The 20,268-nt window shown below is 46.0% G+C and overlaps 3 non-coding genes across 3 annotated transcripts; all 3 read right to left on the bottom strand.

The window, feature by feature from the left end:
- Positions 1 to 2,711: 2,711 nt before the first annotated feature.
- trnan-guu (transfer RNA asparagine (anticodon GUU)) lies at positions 2,712 to 2,785 on the bottom strand. The gene has a single exon. It is a non-coding gene; the product is annotated as a tRNA-Asn (tRNA).
- Positions 2,786 to 10,369: 7,584 nt separating this feature from the next.
- Positions 10,370 to 10,442, bottom strand: trnak-uuu (transfer RNA lysine (anticodon UUU)). Its single transcript has one exon. It is a non-coding gene; the product is annotated as a tRNA-Lys (tRNA).
- Positions 10,443 to 16,890: 6,448 nt separating this feature from the next.
- trnaw-cca (transfer RNA tryptophan (anticodon CCA)) lies at positions 16,891 to 16,962 on the bottom strand. Its single transcript has one exon. It is a non-coding gene; the product is annotated as a tRNA-Trp (tRNA).
- Between the last annotated feature and the right edge of the window lie 3,306 nt (positions 16,963 to 20,268).

Genomic DNA, 20,268 nt, shown 5'->3' with positions numbered 1-20,268 from the left:
GCTTTTATCTTCACTGCTGATTCTATTTTCTGTGCATTGTCGGAATAACCGGTGCTATTAAATTTGACAGAAGTTGCCCCAGATTCCTGATGTCATCGGCAATGAAGATTTTGAACCAGATCCTAGAATACACTGTGTAAAATGGATCAACATGCAGAATAAAAAAAGAACATAAGAAATAGGAGCAGGAGTCGGCCATACGCCCCTCGAGCCTGCTCCGCCATTTAATACGATCATGGCTGATCCGATCATGGACTCAGGTCCACTTCCCTGCCCGCTCCCCAAAGCACAGGACAAATGATTGAATTATCGACTGTCCCTCAGTTGGCATTTCATTCATTGTGCAAAAGAAAGTGAGGGGTTAATTAATGATGCTTTCCCGTGAAAGCAACACAAAAGTTTAAGAAAAAAACATACAGTGACTGGGAGGTGAGCGCTGCTTCTGACACCAGGTGGGAATGGGCGGAGATTTTAAAGCTCCTTGTATTGTGACATCTTCATATAGACGAACATCTGAGTCTTATGATGTAGACCTCGTGGCGCAATGTTAGCGTGACTGATTTCAGTTCCGAAGGTAGCGTGTTTAAATCACATCAGGGTTACTGTACTTTTAGATATTGTTCTTCCAGAATTAATATTTTCTTTGCTGTTTGGCAATAACCAGACCCTTGCTCCAAGGCCTGTCTCACTGTTTCCCCGGTGTCAGACAGAGATACAAGTGCTGCCCTCATTTATTTCATGTGACAGGATACAAAAGTTAAAAATCAACCTGCAGATGGCCACATACAGCATTAAATAGTCAGGATGGCCGAGCGGTCTCAGGTGCTGTGTTCAGGTTGCAGTCTTCTCTCGAGGTCTGTGTTTAAATCTGACATTTCTTATTTTTAATCATGAAGTGAAACTCTTTGTTTGACACCACGATCAACTCCTTCAAAGTGGGATTCAGCAGTTCACCTGCTCGCTTAACATTTCCGTCTGACCTGGTGCTGAAAGTGGAGATGTTTCCACAGTGTAGCGGTTAACACGTTCGCCTCACACGCGAAAGCTCACCGGGTGGGAATATTTTCTGGAGCTATCTCCTCATGCATGCTCAGGGGCGAGTTTGTTCTCCTGTGAAAGGTCATAAGGTCATAAACATGTAAGGATTAGGGGCCGGAGTAGGCCATTCGGCCTCTCGAGCCTGGTCCACCATTCAAGAAGATCCTGGCAGTTCCTTGACAGCAAGTTTAAACATCTGGGGCGGAGCCAACAGGCACCTGGCTGCAATCAACGACAAAAACGTCTATTTGGTGGAAGCCCCATGAGATCAATCGGTCGAGCATGAGAATCTTAATCTCGAATGTGGGGGTTCGAGCCCCACGTTAACTGTTAAAGCATGTCCCAATTTGCACAGTGTGTTTTCGGTGTCTTGTTCAAAATGTTCATTGCTGGTAACATCAACAGGAGACTGGGGAAACAGTGAGAAAGACTTTAGAGCAAAGGTCTGGTTATTGTGAAACACCAAAGGAAATATAAATTCAAGAAACATAGAAAATAGGTGCAGGGGTAGGCCATTCGGCCCTTTGAGCCTGCACCGCCATTCAATGATTTCATGGCTGAGCATGCAACTTCAATACCCTATTCCTGCTTTCTCGCCATAGCCCTTGATCCCCCTAGTCTGAAGGACTACATCTAACTCCTTTATGAGAAGAATAACCTCGAAAAGAAATATGACCCCGACACCCAGGAAGAAGTGTTCAGGCAGAAGATTAAATGCTGCATTCCTCTGTTCAAAAAATTCCTTTCACAAACATTTCTCTGACCGTAACTGCACAAAACAAAAATGTTCCTTTCAAAGTCATTAAACTTCCGAATTTCTGCGCCCCCCGAATCTCCTGAATCAGATGCCTCGAGTTTTGCCGACTCAATCCATGTCCCTTTGAAATGTTCTGCTTCCACCCACATTATGAAATGTGCCACTAACTTATAGAATCATGGAATGGTTACAGCACGGAAGGCCATTCGGCCCGTCGAGCCCGTGCCGACTCTCAGCGAGTCCCACTCCCCCGCCTTTTCCCTGTAGCCCTGCAATGGTTGTTCCTTCAGACACTGATCCAGCTCCCGTTTGAAAGATAAGGTTGAGTCGGCCTCCACCGCCCTTTCAAGCAGTGCATTCCAGATCCTAACCACTCGCTGCTCAATGGTCACCTCGTGTTCCTATGTGTAAAGTCTGGGAAACACTCGATCAATTCCTGCCACACTCACAGCCTTCCTAAATATAGCACCGTCTTTCTATTCTCATAACACCAGGTCCTGAAGTATAGGCCAGCTATGTAGGTTAAAGCTCTGGTTATGTTCCGAACATTGCTGTAGTGTTTCCGTAATGAAGTGGTTATTAGATTCACCTCACACGCGAAATGTCCCTGGTTCGAAACTGCGCGGAAACATCTTGAAAACATGTTCAATTAAATATTTGAAGAAATGGATTTATTCATATTAGTGGTTCAATATTAACAAAAAACAATGTCCCACAACCTTGTTAAATTTTCTGATATCTCTATTCAGTTCTGTATACACTCAAACTGAATGCTCATAAAAATACTGGAGTGGGAACTCACTGGATAACAGCACAGCTGGCAATGTTTGTGGAATATATTCGCGCAGCCAAAACGCACAATGACAACCTGAAATCGTTCAGCACCGAATCCACGGGGAAAAACATTCAAATGCTTCGTCGCTGGGTGGGCTCGAACCACCAACCTTTCGGTTAACAGCCGAACGCGCTAACCCATTGCGCCACAGAGACTGACATAATTACACACTGCAAGACATCCCAAACCAGGGTGTCAGTCAGTTAAAGTTCAGATTGCTCTGACCGGGATGGAACGTGTCCACTCTCAGTTGTACTTTTCCCAAGTAAAGGGTGGGACGTTCATTGTGGATGTGTGGAAGCAGTCTGGTCCCACACACTGCAGACACTTCCATGTCACCACCAACCAGCTCTCCCACAACCGGTGTGATTTACCTTCCAGCCTTCCGGTGCCTTGTCTGTGACGAAGTATTCTGATTGTCCTGAAGCCGGTATTAGGTATTAATTCCTAATTTTTCAGGTCCTGACTGCGGACAGTTCAATTCACCGTTTCTTTGCTTGGTGAAATTTCAAAGATTGAAAGCAACGCACATCAACCCCAAACCTCGTCACCTACTCGCTAACTCGACAAACTTTGCATTTTCTTTCCATGCCAAGCATTTTACATGAATACATTGCAATGCCAACGCACTTTTTACCTGGCAAGACTGAAGTACAAGCTGTGATGAACAGTGTGAAACAGAAACAGCTACTTGTAAAACCATAGCCTCGATGGCATCTGTGTGAATTGTTCTGCATCGATAATTAGCAGAGAGCAAAGAGAGGAAACTGATGGTGTGGATGAGAAAAGGCCGAGCCAAAGTGTACTGTTGGAGATGATTTTGTTGTTTTTGAGAATTGTTTCAAAGGTTTTACTGTGGTTGGTTCCATAGTGTAATGGTGAGCACTCTGGGATCAGAGTTCAAATCTCGGTGGAACCTGATTCCTTGTTGTCCCAGCTGCTGAAAATTTGGGACAAACAAGTGAAAGACACCTGGTGCTGGTGGGCAGTTTTGTTGCCTTTGTCATTGATGCTTGATCTACAAGTCTAGTTATCAAATCGTGTGCTCAACCATCAGTTACCTGTTACAAAATGTTGTAAACAGCTGTCTTGCTCTTTTCGCTTCGTTGCTTTTAACCTCGAATTACCCGCACACACTCCGTTGTAGTAAAGGCAGGATCGGGTCTTTTATTTAAACATTCATACCAAACAAACCAAGTATGAAAGTCACTGAGAACACTTCACAAAGGCAGCTTGCTTCGATTTCCGTGGCTGCTTGAGACACATACCTTCCGAATGTCCAGTGTCTCTGGTGTCTGCGTGTGTGAGTCTTATCTTTATACTCTTATTCTTTCCATTCAGACAATCCTGACTAACTGCTTTCTGAATCTTTTAACAGACAGACTTAATATTGCTTGTTTAACCTACAGATGTCATTAAATAGTAACAAAGGTACAATCAAATATTTAACATACAGACAATGACCAGTTACTCATTTCAATGGCTGAAGGCACCACATTGTCTAACAGTCTCTTTCCATTCAAACTTCAATCTTCCTGTTTTTTAATCCAAACTTCAGACTGCGTGCTGAAGCAAAGAGTTCAGCAATGCGGGACTGTGCTCCCACATTCCCCCACTTCTTCTCCTTGTCTCTCTGCAGGTCTTATCTGGGTAACATGCATTTGCATGCTGGCTCGAGCTCGTTCAACAGCATTGTCCAGTTGTTGTCCTTGTTTTCCATCACGACATCCACAGTAAATCAAAATGACCAGCACGACCAGCTGAACCAGCACCAGCATAAGGACAGGGTGTATCATTGTGTTCATCACGCCTGTTGCCGTCGGGCTCCATCCCAACAATGACTCCCACCAGCTTACATGTCCAATCTGGTCCAAAGTTGTGTGCACGTTCTCGATTTCCGCAGTGTGATGGTTAATGTCCACAACGATTGCTTGATTCAAACTCTGTAGCTGTTGAAATGTGGTATTCCATTTCCGTATTTCCTTCTTCCAAATAGCAGCACGCTTCGGGTCAAAGTAGGGTTGTTGTAGATTCAGATTCTCAGGATGCCATTATAAAGTCCGTTGGTCTGTGATCACCATATCCATTTTTACTTAAAAGTCAATTTTCAATTTTTGATGTTTCCAACTGAATTCCATGCTGTTTACATTCAGAAATGTAAACTCACAATCGGTGTCTTCGACTAAGTCTGTTACCCTCTGCACAGGTTTTAACAATTTCCTCTGCTTTGTGGGAGAAGTGTAACAACATAGAGTAAAGGATGACGGAAATGCTGAATAGTTAGTCGAGAGACCCAGTCCTTCCCTCAGTTCACCCTTCGGAACTGCTGTAATTCACTCTCTCGACATTTGCAACGATCCAACTTCTATTTCACATCCTTAAAGATCATGTTTGTAACTCCCACATTTGAGCTTTTCACTGAACATCTCATCAGTTCTGAGACAGCCCATTCCTGCAGAAACTTTAAATGTTTCTGAACAAGCTTCTCCCACTGCTTTCATCTCTGACTGTTCAGTAACTGCTCCTCGTGTATCTGGGGTGTTGGGGAACTGTCTCTGAAGAGGGGAATCCCCTTCCTCCAGGAGCACCTTCATTTGTCCGGCTGACCCTGTGTCCATTTCCCGCTGCCCTTCCACACAAGCCTCGATAAGAGTATGGCCACCCCTATCCTGAAGTAAGGGTCCTAAAGGAACGACATGTGTGGTTGAGGCGCGGCATCCCTATAGGTATCCTCCCTCACCTGCGGAATCTACCTCCAACCTCAGCAACTGAACCGAGGTATCATTCCTGTCTGTGTCTCCAGCTTCTCTTTCCTGATTCTTCAACTTTTCTTTTAACTTTTCTAAGTCTTTAGCCAGTCTATCCCTGTCCTCTATCAACTGACGGCCACCACCTGATCCTGCTCCTTTTATGTGATTCCTCGCGGGATTCATCCACTCAGGCCCTTCTGCCTTCCATCGCTGTAACCCCTGTCTCACTTCCATGACTGAAATTCCTGCAGCTCCCTGATACAAGCTTTCTACCCTTGCCAACCATTTATCAAAACGTTCGTCCCCACCCCAGGCATCTACTTCCAGAACTACTGACGGGGGTAGGAGAGTCAAAATGATCTCTCCATGTGTACCATCCCTGTAATGACTGATATCAATCCAATTACTTCCCAAACTTTTACACAACTGGAATATACGTTCCCCAGCTTTTCTGGGTCCTTCCCCTGGTAATAATGCAATCCGCTTTATTAACTGTGGCCCTGAGTGAGTAACAAAGATTGTAGCTATTATTCTACCAAGCATGAGACCTGGAAGTTGTTTCAAAACCTACTACCTTTCCCCGGTGATTCCCTAAAGCTCACAGAACCATGTGAACCCTCGGTTTCTCTGATATGTTCCCATACTGCCACCATCCCAGAATATTACACCACCACTGGGCAAACTTATTAAGATCCTGAAGAGGTGCAGGTCCCACTTCACTAAGGATAGCTCTCATGTCCTGTAACTTGACCCCTCCTCGCTCATACCAGGTATCCCCAAAACCACTTAAGGTCGTGTTCCCTTCACGAGCTCCACAGGGAGTAGAGGAATCATGATCCTGCTCTGGCCTTGTCCGCTCGAGCGTGCTTCCCCCACTCTCCACATTACCGGAAGGTCGTGTGTAATGTTGTGGGGTGTTAAGCGTCTGAGTAACCGAAGAGGCATTTAAGTGCTCCGCCTCTGATCCTAACGTTGCCACGTGAACCACACGGGTTCGAGGCTCCGAAGTCAGAGAAGACAAAGGAGCTGTGGATGGGAACGGTAGGCATTCTCCCTGTCCCTTAATCCCATTTTCAACTCTCAGACCCGGAGAATCCTCCGAATACCACCCGGCTTTATCACTTGCTGTCTCCGCTGGCCAACCTAATACCACCATCTGCTGCAGCTTAGATATTCCTTTCTCTAGATCTTGATTACACTTCTGTTCATCAGCAAGATGCTGATCCAGTGTCAGAACAGTCCTGGCTGCCCCGAGTGCCTGAAATCACCAATTCTCTACTTTTATACTCACTGCTGTTAGCTGCTCTCTTGAGTTCTGAGACTTCCCTATCTCGAGCCTCAGCCTCTTCTCCTAACGTTTGAATCCCCAGCATGAGACACTGCAACACTAACGCTTTTCTCTTTTTATCACTTTTTAACCCAAACACTTTAATCTTTTTTAACTGGACACTCTTCACTAAGGACTGCCGTGTCTCTCTCCATCCTCCTGTCATTGTTTCCTGTCTTATCCCATAAGTTCCCCCTTTCGACTCAATCCACTCATTAAGAAATGACTGGAGCTCAACTGAAATACATTACTAACTGAAGATCCCTTTAATCATGACAACTAAGAGAATGCTCACCCCTCGAACTGATGTGTGGGAAACACTTCTTCCAACAACTCAGCCAACTTTCTGTTTCATTTGGGGACTTCGAATAAGCCAACGAACTTTTGAAAATCATGACGGGATCACCAAAATGTTGCAAACAGCTGTCTTGCTCTTTTCGCTTCGTTGCTTTTAACCTCGAATTAACCGCACACACTCAGATGTGGTAAAGGCAGGATCGGGTCTTTTATTTAAACATTCATACTAAACAAACCAAGTATGAAAGTTACTGAGAACACTTCACAAAGGCAGCTTGCTTCGATTTCCGTGGCTGCTTGAGACACACACCTTCCAAATGTCCAGTGTCTCTGCTGTCTGTGTCTCTGCAGTCCATAAAAGTCTCATCTTTATACTGAAAAAGCCTTTCAACTCTTATTCTTTCCATTCAGACAATCCTGACTAACTGCTTTCTGAATCTTTTAACGGACAGACTTAATATTGCTTGTTTAACCTACAGATGTGATTAAATAGTAACAAGGTTACACTCAAATACTGAACATACAGACATCATCAAATCGTTTAGTCCTGAGTTTCCATTATTCCCACCGGAACAAGGTACTCAAATATTTAACATCCAGACAATGACCAGTTACACATCTCACTGGCTGAAGGCACCACATTGTCTAACAATCTCTTTACCATCCAAACTTCAATCTTCCTGATATTTAATCCAAACTTCAGACTGCGTGCTGAAGCAAAGAGTTCAGCAATGCGGGACTGTGCTAACACAGAGCACAGGATTTGACAACTAGACTTGTAGATCAAGCATCAATGACAAAGGCAACAAAACTGCCCACCAGCACCAGGTGTCTCTCACTTGTTTGTCCCAAATTTTAGCAGCTGCGACAGCAATCATTCAGTTTCCACCGAGATTTAAACTCAGATCGCTGGATTCATGTCCAGAGTGCTCACCATTACACCATGGAACCAACGATGCCAAATTCTTTGAAACATTTCTCAAAAACAAGATCATCTCCAACATTACACTTTGGCTCGGCCTTTTCTCATCCGCACCGTCAGTTTCCCCACTTTACGCTCTGCTAATTATCGATGCAGAGCAATTCACACAGATACCGTCGAGGCTATGGGTTCTCAAGTAGCTGTTTCTGTTTCATACTGTTCATCACAGCTTGTACTTCAGTCTTGCCAGGTAAAAAGTGTGTTGGCATTGCAATGCAATAATGTAAAATACTTGGCATGAAAAGAAAATGCAACTTTTTATTGAGTGCAAAACATGCATTGCCTGCATTTCAAAAAGCGTTGCTTTTATTCATCCTGCTGAATGCATATTGCACAGATAATCTCAGCACACATTGTGCAGGTAAAGGCAGCATTAGACAACAAACTGATTTCTCCTCCGCTGATTTGTAACAGGTAACTGATGGTTGAGCACACGATTTGATAACTAAACTTGTAGATCAAGCATCAATGACAAAGGCAACACAATTGCCCACCAGCACCAGGTGTCTTTCACTTGTTTGTCCAAAATTATTAAATTATTGACTCTCATTCAGTTAGCATTTCGTTAATTATGCAAATGAAGATCATCGGTTAATTAATGATGTTTTCCGGTGAATGCAGGATAACATTTTACAAACAGCTCCAAAGCGGGGCTCGAACACGCGACCCTAAGATTAAGAGTTTCATACTCTCCCAATTGATCGAGCGGGGCTTCTGCCAAATGCGGGTTTTTGTCGCTGATTGCAGCCAGGCGCCTGTTGGCTCCGCACCAGATGTTTAAACTTGCTGTCGAGGAACTGCCAGGATCTTCTTGAATGGTGGAGCAGGCTCGCGGGGCCGAATGGCCTACTCCGGCTCCGAAACCTTACATGTTTATCATCTCATGACTTTTCACAGGAGAACAAACTCGCCACTGAGCATGCATGAGGAGAAAGCTCCAGAAAATATTCCCGCCCGGTGAGCTATCGCATGTGAGGCGAACGTGTTAACCGCTACACTGTGGAAATATCTCCACTTTCAGCACCAGGTCAGACGGAAATGTTAAGCGAGCAGGTGAACTGCTGAATCCCACTTTTGAAGAGTTGGTCGAGGTGTCAAACAATGAGTTTCACTCAATGATTAAAAGCAGAAAGTGTCAGACATTGCATTTGAACCTACTCCTCCACATGCAATTGCAATCCAAACACAGCACCTTTGACCGCTCAGCCATCCTGACTAGGTGCTGCTGTGTTTGACCACCTGCAGGTTGATTTTGAACTTTTGTGTCCTGTCACATGAAATAAATGAGGGCAGCAGGCGTATCTCTGCCCGACACCGGGGAAGCAGTGAGACAGACCTTGGAGCAAGGGTCTGGTTATTAAGACACAGTAAAGAAAATATTGATTCCGGAATTAACTCAATGGTCAGGAACCCTGACATGATTTCGATAGCAGTGTCCTCATCTCGAGTGAGATGTGTTACCATTGCACCACTTGCTCTGCACAACGAATATGAGATGTTTATCGATATGAACGTTCCTCAAAATAAGGGCTTTAAAATCCCCGCCCATTCACACTCGGAGTCAGAAGCAGCGCTCACTTGCCAGTCACCGTCCGTTTTTTTTGTCGAACTTTTGTTTTTATTTCAGGGGAAAGCATCATTACTTAACCCAATGCCACCTTTTGCACAGTGAAAGAAATGCTGACTGAGGGACAGTCGACACTTCAATCATTTCTTCTGTGTTTTGCATGTTAACTGTTAAACCAGATCCCATTTTACACAATTTTTGTCGGGGATTGTTTCAAAATCTTCATTGCTGATGACACCGGGAATCTGGGGCAACTTTTGTCAAATTTAACAGCACCGGTTAATCCTTCCATGCACAGAAAATAGAATCAGTAGTGAAGATAAAATCCCACGGTGCTCATTTTCAGATTCAACATCGTAGGATTTCAAATAAAGTGCAAGAATTTTACAGTGAAAAGATTTGGAAGTGTTATTTGAATTTTTGTCTTTAATGCCGACTTTGTGGCATCTGACTCCCGTTCATGCCTCTGCTGAATAAGAAAGGTGGGTTTGACGTTGACCAGACTGCACTGCCCCTGATATTTGTGAGCTCACCCTTTATATTCAGTGGTTTCTTGCCTTTTGATGGGCTGCAGTGTGGCGGATATCACGTTGGCCTCACACACAAAAGGTCCCCGGTGGATCCGTTTTCTCTCACTGAAAGTTATCTATTATTGAAGTGAAATAAAGAGCAATTAAGGAATAAGGGAGCACTTTTGCCGGGAGAATAAATAGCAAATAAAAACAGCAATTGCTGGAAATCTCAGCAGGTCAGGCAGCATTTGCCAGGAGACGAAACTCGCTTCGGATTGTTCCACGATAGCAACTTTAAACATAATGTTTCCGCCCGGGATTGAACCAGGGACCTTTTACGTAAAAAGCAAACGTGATAACTGCTACACTGCGGAAACCTCTGGCACAGCTGACACAACAGAGGGGAGCTGACCAGTGTGCTCCCTCTGTGCTGATCGGGAATGTGTTGGCTCACCTGAAACAACTTCTGTCCCACACTGAAAGTTTTCAATTCTTCTCCTCCACTGCCCTTTACAGAAATGTCATGGATCACCCAGCCACCGTGTTCACTTCCACATCCTCACAGTGGGATCACAGAGGCTCCTCCTGTCTCCCCGCGATCAGCGAACTCACCCAGTTTACAAAATTAAACCCCGAACACGTGTCCAGCAACGGGCAGGAGAAACAAGAGAATCTGTAAGCTCGGTCCGTAACAGAAAGTAATGGGGTTATTCATGGTACTTACAGCAATTACTAATCGTCTCACAGAACTCAATTATTTTTATTTGACAAATTGATCGAGTATCGTTACCAGGTTAGTGCGCCGGATCTTAACCCCTCGACCACCAGGGAACAGTTATGATACATGTCGATATATTTATATATATTTATATATGAACGGTAATATCAACGGCGAGCTGCCTAGGCCTCATGGTGCAACGGTAGTGCGTCTAACTTTGAGCGAGAGAAATTAATTTCTACAATGAAACCCATTTCATCTTTTGTTCCTTTTTAAACACCAGAAACTGAGACGAGAAATAAATGGAGAAATAAAAGCACAGGGATATCGACAAGAGGAAGAGAGAAGAGGAAATACTGTCCCCACCCAGAACTAATGCAGAAACCCCTCTGCTGCGCTCGGGGTGGCCACCCACAGCCTGGATACACTAACGTCCCAACAGCTCATTGACTGTCGGAGTGGGACCGTGCGGCGCTTCAGAAGACAGGTCGAAAATGCAAAGTCACTGATTCGGTCTTGTGTGCTCCTGCTACAAAGAATAGATACACACAATAACATGCTTTTCTAATGGTTACACTTTATCGCCATTCTTGTCAAGCAGTTGTTTCGTTGGACCAGGGATATGATTCTCACTTCAGGGTTGTTCATGGCAATTTACGAGAGATTCCACGTTTAAATACCGAATGAGCCCTTTCATTTTGCATCGAACTTATGCAAACAATTGTTATGTATGTAAACCTGTAAATACCTTGTATAACCACCAGAGGGCTCATCCCCTGGAGTCCCAAGGGATCCCACAATCCCTTGAGAGCACTTGTACTTAAGGAGGCCTCACAGGCTGGAGAAGCACTCTGGAGACCTGCAATAAAAGACTAAAGTCACAAATTACTTTGAGCTCACAGTATCTGGTCAGACTCTTTATTCATGCACTACAACTGGCGATGAGATACAGATGACGAACCCCACCGCAACGATGCAGAGACCAATGGGCATCCTGGAGAAATTTTCGGAGGGAGATGATTGGGAAACCTTAGTGGAGCGACTCGACCAATACTTCGTGGCCAGCGAGCTGGAAGGAGAAGCGAATGCTGCCAAAGGAAGGGCGATTCACCTCACTGTTTGCGGGGCACCATCTTATGGCCTCATACAAAAGCTGCTTGCTCCAGCGAAACGCACAAAGAAATCGTATGTTGATTTGTGCACACTGGTCCGTGAGCATCTTAACCTGAAGGAAAGCGTTCTGATGGCGAGGTTCCGGTTCTACATGTACAAAAGGTCTGAAGGCCAGGAAGTGGCGAGCTATGTCGTCGAGCAAAGACACCTTGCAGGCATTTGGAATTTGAAGGACATTTGGAGCACATGCTCAGGGACTTCTTTGTACTTGGCATTGGTCATGAAGTAATACTTCGTGAACTAATTTTGACAGTCGACACCCCAACCTTCAGTAAAGCTATAGCGATAGCCCAAGCGTTTATCGCCACCAGTCACAATACCAATCAAATCTTTCAGCACACGAGTGCTGTACAAGTACTGTGAACAAAGTAATGTTGTTTTCAAATCGTTACGTATAGGGCAGGCCTCACATGCCTGCAGCTGTACGTCTGCAGATGTCTCAGAGTCCATCATCAAGGGTGATGAATGCTACGCCATTAACACCTTGTTGGCGCTGCGGGGGTGATCATCGTTTCCATTCACGCCGCTTCAAAGGATACGTTTGCAAGGGCTGTGGAACAATGGGACACCTGCAACGAATGTGCAGGCAAGCTGCAAACCCTGCTAATCCTGCAAACTACTATGTTGTAGAGGAGGGCAGATCCACGGCAGATCACAACGAACCAGAGCATTAGATCGAGGAGGTAGAGGTATATGGGGTGCATACATTTACCACAAAGTGCCCCCGATAATGCTGAAGGTTGAATGAAATGGACTCCCAGTGTCAATGGAGCAAGACATGGACGCGAGCCAGTCCATTATGAGCAGAAAGACTTTCGATAAATTGTGGTGCAGCAAGGCCTCAAGGCCAGTCCTGACTCCCATTCGCACTAAACTGAGAACTTACACAAATGAACTGATTCCCGTAATCGGCAGTGCTACTGTAAAGGTCTCCTACGATGGAGCGATACACAAGTTAGCACTCTGGGTGGTACCGGGCGATGGCCCCACGCTGCTCGGCAGGAGCTGGCTGGGGAATATACGCTGAAACTCGAACGACATCCGGGTGCTCTCGCCCGTCGACAACATTTCGTCCGCCCAGGTCTTAAACAAATTCCCCTCGTTGTTCGAACCAGGCATCGTGAAGTTCCAAGGAGCAAAAGTGCAGATCCACCTAATTTCCGGGGCGTGACCGATCCATCACAAAGCGAGAGCAGTACCGTACATGATGAGAGAGCGGGTGGAGATCGAGCTGGACAGGCTGCAACGAGAGGGCATCATTTTGCCGATCGAATTCAACGAGCGGACCAGTCCGATTGTTCCAGTCCTCAAGGGAGAGGGCACCGTCAGATTCTGTGGTGATTACAAAGTAACTATCAAATGTTTCTCCCTTCAGGATCAATACCCACTACCAAAAGCAGACAACCTTTTTGCGACGCTGGCGGAGGAAAGATGTTCACGAAGCTGGACTTGACCTCGGCCTACATGACGCAGCAGCTGGAGGAATCATCGAAGGGCCTCACCTGCATGAACACGCACAAAGGTCTCTTCATTCACAACAGATGCCCATTTGGGATTCGATCAGCCGCGGCAATATTCCAGAGAAACATGGAAAACTTACTGAATTCGGTCCCGCGCACCGTGGTCTTCCAGGACAACATCTTGGTTACAGGTCGGAACACAGATGAGCATCTGCAGAACCTGGAGGAGGTTCTTAATCGGGTTAATCGCGTGGGGCAAAGGTTAAAATGCTCAAAGTGCGTTGTCCTGGCGCCCGAAGTGGAGTTCCTGGGGAGAAGAATTGCGGCGGACGGCATCAGGCCCACCGATTCGTAGATGGAGGCAATCGACAACGCACCAAGGCCACAGAACGTGACAGAGCTGCGGGCATTTCCAGGACTCCTGAACTACTTTCGTAACTTCTTACCGGCTCTCAGAACACTGTTCGAACCACTGCACGCTTTACTGCAAAAAGAAAACGAATGGGTATGGGGTAAAAGCCAAGAAAATGCCGTTGTAAAAGCTAGAAAACTGTTATACTCAACCAAATTGCTTATGCTGTATGATGCATGTAAGCGTTTGGTGCTAGCATGTGATGCGTCGTCATACGATGTTGAGTGTGTATTGCATCAAGCTCATGAATCTGGGAAATTGCAACTGGTTATTTATACATCCAGGAGTCTGTCTAAGGCTGAGAGGGCCTACAGCATGATCGAAAAAGGAATGTTAGCATGTGTTTATGGAGTTAAAAAAATGCATCAATATCTGTTTGGGCTCAAATTTGAATTGGAAACTGACAATAAGCCACTTATTTCCCTCTTTTCTGAAAGTAAGGGGATCAATACAGATGCATCGGCCCGCATTCAGAGATGGGCGCCCACATTGTCCGCATACAACTACGCCATCAGCCACAGACCAGGCACAGAAAACTGTGCCGATGCTCTCAGTAGGCTGCCATTGCCCACCACAGGGGTGGAGATGGCACAGCCCCCAGATTTAGTTATGGCAATGGAAGCATTCGAGAGTGAGCAATCACCTGTTACCGCCCGACAGATTAGAACCTAGATGAGCCCGGATCCCTCATTGTCCTTAGTAAAAAACGGTGTGCTCCACGGGAGTTGGTCTAGTGTTCCGTTAGAGATGCAGGAAGAAATAAAGCCGTACCAGCGGCGCAGAGATAAAATGTCCATACAGGCAGACTGTATCAAGTAGTGGTGCCAAAAAAGGACAGGGACACTTTCATTAGTGATCTCCACAGTACCCACCCAGGCATTGTAATGACTAAAGCGATAGCCAGATCACACATGTGGTGGCCCGGTATCGATGCGGACTTCGAGTCCTGCGTTCACAGATGTAATACATGTTCGCAGTTAAGCAATGTACCCAGGGAGGCGCTGCTAAGTTTTTGGTCTTGGCCCACTAAACCGTGGTCTAGGGTACACATCGACTATGCAGGCCCATTCTTGGGTAAAATGTTCCTTGTGGTTGTAGATGCGTACTCCAAGTGGATTGAATGTGAGATGATGTCCGCTGCCACCATTGAAAGCTTGAGGATCATGTTTGCCATGCACGGCCTGCCTAACATTCTTGTCAGTGACAATGGGCTGTGCTTCACCAGTGCTGAGTTCAAAGAGTTCATGACACTCAATGGGATCAAACATGTCACATCTGCCCCGTTTAAACCAACATCCAATAGTCAGACAGAGAGAGCATTGCAGCAATCAAGCAGAGCTTGAAGAGGGTAACTGAGGGCTCACTGCAGAGTCACCTATCCCGAGTCCTGCTTAGTTACCGCACAAGACCCCACTCGCTCACAGGGGTTCCCTCCGCGGAACTGCTCAAAAAAAGGGCACTTAAGACAAGGCTCTCGTTAGTTCACCCTGATCGATACAAACAGGTAGAGAGCAGGCGGGTTCAAGAGAATACATGTCATGATCAAGTAAATGTGTCACACGAAATCGAGATTAATGATCCTGTATTTATGTTGAACTATGGACAAGGTCCCAAGTGGCTTCCCAGCACTGTCGTGGCCAAAGAGGGGAGTAGGGTGTTCCTGGTCAAACTTTCATATGGACTCACCTGCAAGAAACACTTGGGCCAAACCAAACTCAGATTCATGGACTATCCAGAACAACCCACAATAGACTCTACATTTTTCGCTCCTCAACACACACACAAGTGGCACTCAACCCAGCGGTTGACTACGAAGCAGAACCCATCACCCGCAGCAGCCCAGGAGGACTCACCACACCCAGCAGGCCAGCGAAGGCCCAACAAATGATTCACCAAAACCAGCATTTGCACCGAGACGATCAGACAGGGAAAGGAAGGCCACGGATTGACTCAAATTTTAAATAGTTACACGACTGACTTTGGGGAGGCTGAGGGGAGCGGTGCGGGGGGAGTGTTGTTACATATGTAAACCTGTAAATACCTTGTTTAACCATCAGAGGGCTCATCCATTGGAGTCCCAAGGGATCCGACAATCCCTTGGGAGCACCTGTACATCAGGAGGCCTCACAGTTTGGAGAGGCACACTGGAGACTTGTAATAAAGGACGACGGTCACACCTTACTTTCAGTTTGCAGTATCTGGTCAGATTCTTTGTTCAAGACATAACACTCTGTATTTAGGAGACTGGTTTAAAATGTTTATTGCTCATGTGACAAGGAATCTGGGGCGGCTTTTGTTCAATTTATTTCACGGCAAAAATAGTCTCAAAAATCGCATTCCGCCCGGAATCCTTTTGCGTGTGAAGCGAACGTGATAACAACGAGGCTACGGAAACACTGCGGATAAAATGATGTTAGGAACATAACCAGATGTTTAAACTTGCTGTCGAGGAACTGCCAGGATCTTCTTCAATAGTGGACCAGGCTTGTGAGGCCGAATGGCCTACTCTGGCCCCTAATCCTTCCATACTTATGATCTTATGACCTTTCACAGGAGAACAAACTTGCCCCTGAGCATGCATGAGGAGAAAGCTACAGAAAATATTCCCGCCCAGTGAGCTTTCACTTGTGAGGCAAATATGTGAACCGCAACACTGCGGAAACATCTCCACTTTCCAGCAACTGGTCAGACGGAAATGTGAAGTGAGCAGGTGAACTGCTGAATACCAGTTTTTAGGAGTTAGTCGTCGTGTCAAACAATGAGTTTAACGAAATGATTAAAAGTAAGAAATGTCAGATTCAAATCCACATCTCCAGAGGAGACTGCGAACAGAACACAGCACCTGAGACCGCTCGGACATCCTGACTATTCAGTGCTGGGTGTGGCCACCTGCAGGTTGATTTTGAACTGTTGTGTCCTGTCACATGAAATAAATGAGGGCAGCAGGCGTATCTCTGCCTGAAACCGGGGAAACAGTGAGACAGACCTTGGAGCAAGGGTCTGGTTATTGCCAAAGAGCAAAGAAAATATTAATTCTGGAAGAACAATTTCCAAAAATACAGTGACCCCAACGTGATTTGAACACTCAACCTTCTGATCTGGAGTCAGACACGCTACCGTTGCGCCACGAGGCCTACACAATGTGTATGAGATGTTCATCTATATGAAGCTTTCACAACACAAGGTGCTTTAAAATCCCCGCCCATTCCCACCAGGAGTCAGAAGCAACGCTCACCTGCCAGTCACCGTATGTTTTTTTCTTAAACTTTTGTGTTGCGTTCATGGAAAAGCATCATTCATTAACCCCTCACCTTCTTTTGCACAATGAAAGAAATGCTAACTGAGGGCCAGTCGATACTTCAATCATTTGTCCTGTGCTTTGCAGAGCGGGCAGGGAAGTGGACCTGAGTCCATGATCGCATCGGCCATGATCGTATTAAATGGCGGAGCAGGCTCAAGGGGCGTATGACCGACTCCTGCTCCTATTTTTTTTGTTCTTATGTTCTTCTGCATGTTAACCCATTTTACACACTGTATTGCCGATGTCAACAGGAACCGGGGCAACTTTTGTCAAATTTAACAACACCGGTCATTCCTTCCGTGCAGAGAAAATAGAATCAGTAGTGAAGATAAAATCCCATGGTGATCATTTTCAGATTCAATGCAGTAGGATTTCAAATAAAGTGAAAGAATTTTACAGTGAAAAGATTTGGAAGTGTTACTTGTATTTGTATCTTTAATTAAACTTTGTGGCATCTGACTCCCGTTCATGCCTCTGCTGAATAAGACAGGAGGGTTTGACGTTGACCAGACTGCACTGCCCCTGATATTTGTGAGCTCATCCTTTATATTCAGTGGTTTCTCGCCCTTTGATGGGCTGCAGTGTAGCGGATATCACGTTGGCCTCACACGCGAAAGGTCCCCGGTGGATCTGTTTTCTCTCACTGAAAGTTATCTATTTATTGGTTAAATAAAGAGCAATTCAGGAATAAGGGAGCCCTTTTAACAGGAGAATAAATAGCAAATAACGACAGCAAATGCTGGAAATCTCAGCAGGTCAGGCAGCATTTTCCAGGAGACTAAACTATCCTCCGATTGTTCCCTTTTCGCAAGTATAAACATCATTTTTCTACCCAGAATCAAACCGGGTACTTTTCACGTATAAAGCAAATGTGATAACCACTACACTACAGAAACTTCTGGCACAATAGCCCCAACAGAGGGGAGCTGACCAGTGAGCTCCCTCTGTGCTGATCAGGAATGTGTTGGCTCACCTGAAACAACTTCTGTCCCACACTGAAAGTTCTCAATCCTTCTCCTCCGCTGCCCTTTACAGAAATGTCACGGATCACCCACCCACCGTGTTCACTTCCACATCCTCACAGTGGGGCCACAGAGGCTCCTACCGTCTCCCGGCGATCAGCGAACTCGCCCAGTTTACGAAATTAAACCACGAACACGTGCCTGGCAAAGGGCAGGAGAAGCCAGATAGTCTGTAAGCTCGGTCTATCGCAGAAAGTATTGGTATTCATGGTGATTACAGCAATTATTAATCGTCTCACAGACCTCAATTATTTTTATGCGATGAATTGATCGAGAATTGAAACCAGTTTAGTGCGTCGGATCTTAAACCTGCGACCACCAGGGAACGGTTATGATACATATAGATATATTTATATATATTTATATATGAACCTGAATATCAACGACTAGCTACCGAGACCTCATGGCACAACGGTAGTGCGTCTAACTTTGAGTGAGAGAAATTGTTCCACAGTGATACCCATTTCATCTTTTGTTCCCTTTTAAACGCTAGAAACTGAGACAAGGGGAATAAATAGAGAAATAAAAGCACAGGGATAAAGACAAGAGGAAGAGAGAAGGGGAAAGATACTGTCCCCACCCAGAACTAATGCAGAAACCCCTCTGCTGCGCTCGGGGTGGCCACCCACAGCCTGGATACACGAACGGGAGAACACCAGCGGCAGGTCGGGGCCATAAAAGGAAAGGCGAGCGGCCCTGGGAGCAGCTTGGAGGTCCCTGGAGACTACTCCAGGGAGCAGCGCGAGCTGGTGCAGGAGGGCGGCGGCAGCGAGGAGTGGCATCATCAAGGTCCAGGTCGGTGATTGGAGCGTGTGCAGATACAGCAGGAGCGGCGAGAACGTGGCAAAGGAGCGGCGAGAGACTGTAGAGGGACGTGATCGGGGCCCAGGGGAGGCATGAGTTCAGGGCCAGGGGCCCAGGGTTAGCACGGGCCCAGCCCACACTGCGATATGTGTGTGCACTGGGTCCGTGCAGCAGAGCTAGTCTCCAGTAGTCTTGGATAACCCTTGCCACTGGACCAAGACCTCGCTCTGTCAAGCCCGTGTGATGGCTGGGGTGCAACGGCCACCACACGTTAAAAAATCCACGCACAGGCATCTTCCACCCTTCGGGATGTAGTTCGGGTCCTTCATTGAAACACTTGTGAACTCATCCTTTTTCGTCATGGATTCAAGTCATCCTCGTTTCGAGGGACCGCCTATGATGATGATGATGATGGATACATTAACGTCCCAACAGCTCATTGACTGCAGGAGTGCGGCGCTTCAGAAGACATGTCGAAAAGGCAAAGTCACTGATTCCGTCTCATGTGCTCCGCCGATCAAGAACAGCAACACACACTAAAAATGCTTCAATAATGGTTACATCTTATCTCCACATTTTCTGAGCAGGTGGTTTGTTGGTCTCGGGATATGATTCTTGCTTCGTGGTTGCTACTTGAAATTTGCAGAAAGATCCTGATTTCAAATCCCAGACCAGCCTTGAGTTTGCATCGAACTTTTGCAAAGAAGGACTTGCATTTCTGCAGCGTCTGTCAGGAACTCATGACGACCCAAAGCGCTTTACAGCCGTTGAGTTGCCTTTGAAATGTTGTCATGTGACGAAAGATGTGCCCAAATCACCTCAACTCTTTGCAAACGAGTTCATCGAATCAAAGAAGTTTACAGCACGGAAGGAGGCCATTTCGGTCCATCGTGTCCGCACCGACCAACGCGAGGCTATCCAGCCTAATCCCACTTTCCAGCTCGAGGTCCAAAACCCTGCAGGTTACGACACCTCAGGTGCACATCTAAGCACTTTTTAAATGTGGTGAGCGTTTCTGCCTCTACCACTCTTTCAGGCAGTGAGTTCCAGAACCCCACAATCCTCTGCGTGAAGAAATATCTCCTCTAAACTTTCGACCAATTACTTTAAATTTATGCCTCCTTGTTGTTGACCCCTCTGCTAAGGGAAATAGGTCCTTTCTATCCACTATATCTCGGACCCTCATAATTTTATACACCTCAATGAGGTCTCCCCTCAGTCTCTGTTCTATGGAAAACAAACCCAGCCTATCTAATCTGTCCTCATGGCTAAGATTCTCCACTCCCAGCAACATCCTCGTAAATCTCCTCTGT

This window comes from Pristiophorus japonicus, unplaced genomic scaffold (assembly GCF_044704955.1).
Source record: "Pristiophorus japonicus isolate sPriJap1 unplaced genomic scaffold, sPriJap1.hap1 HAP1_SCAFFOLD_170, whole genome shotgun sequence".
In the NCBI taxonomy this organism is placed as follows: Eukaryota; Metazoa; Chordata; class Chondrichthyes; family Pristiophoridae; genus Pristiophorus; species Pristiophorus japonicus.
This window is presented reverse-complemented; position numbering and strand designations above follow the sequence as displayed.